The sequence below is a fragment of the Monodelphis domestica genome, chromosome 3 (genome assembly GCF_027887165.1).
Source record: "Monodelphis domestica isolate mMonDom1 chromosome 3, mMonDom1.pri, whole genome shotgun sequence".
NCBI classification, from domain to species: Eukaryota; Metazoa; Chordata; class Mammalia; order Didelphimorphia; family Didelphidae; genus Monodelphis; species Monodelphis domestica.
Window position 1 is genome coordinate 83,334,727 of NC_077229.1, and position 718 is coordinate 83,335,444.

The window sequence follows — 718 nt, forward strand, 5'->3', positions numbered from 1 at the left end:
GGATTCAGGACAATTCCCAGGGACTCATGATGATAAAGGATATCCATAGCCAAAGAAGGAACAGACATATTTCGAATGCAGATTCAAGCATACCAATTTTAATTTTATTTTCTCCATGAATTTTTCTCTAGTGTAAGCAATATATGTCTTGAATTACAACATGATGAACAAGGAAATCTGTACTGTATGACAACATTTCTTCATTCTCTATTACCTGCCTTCAGGGGAAGGGAGGAGGAAAAACAAGGAGAGAAAGAACATGGATTGCAAAATGTCAGAAAATGAGCATTAAAATTATTTTGACATGTAATCTGGAAAAAATGAGGGAAAAAAGTCCTTGCCAATCTTCTTTAATCTTTATGCATTCTCTCTAAGATTGTTGTCAATGTACCCTATATATACATCCTGTTTTTACATAGTAATTTCTATAGTGCTTAACCCCATTATACTTGTGAGCTCCTTGAAGGCAGGGACTATTTTTGCTTTTTCTCAGTTTCCGGAGGGCTTAGTATAATACCTGGCACATATTAGGCACTTAATAAATGCTTGTTGATTCATCTGGCTATCTTTCCATAGTCCCTCCAGCAAGTAGTTTCCCTTCTTTTATCTTCTTCATTAGTTTAATAGGTGTGATTGATTTTCAACATTATTTCTTCTGATAGTTTGAATTTCTACTTTTGAAAACTGTTTGCATCCTTTGACCACTTCTTCTCCCTTT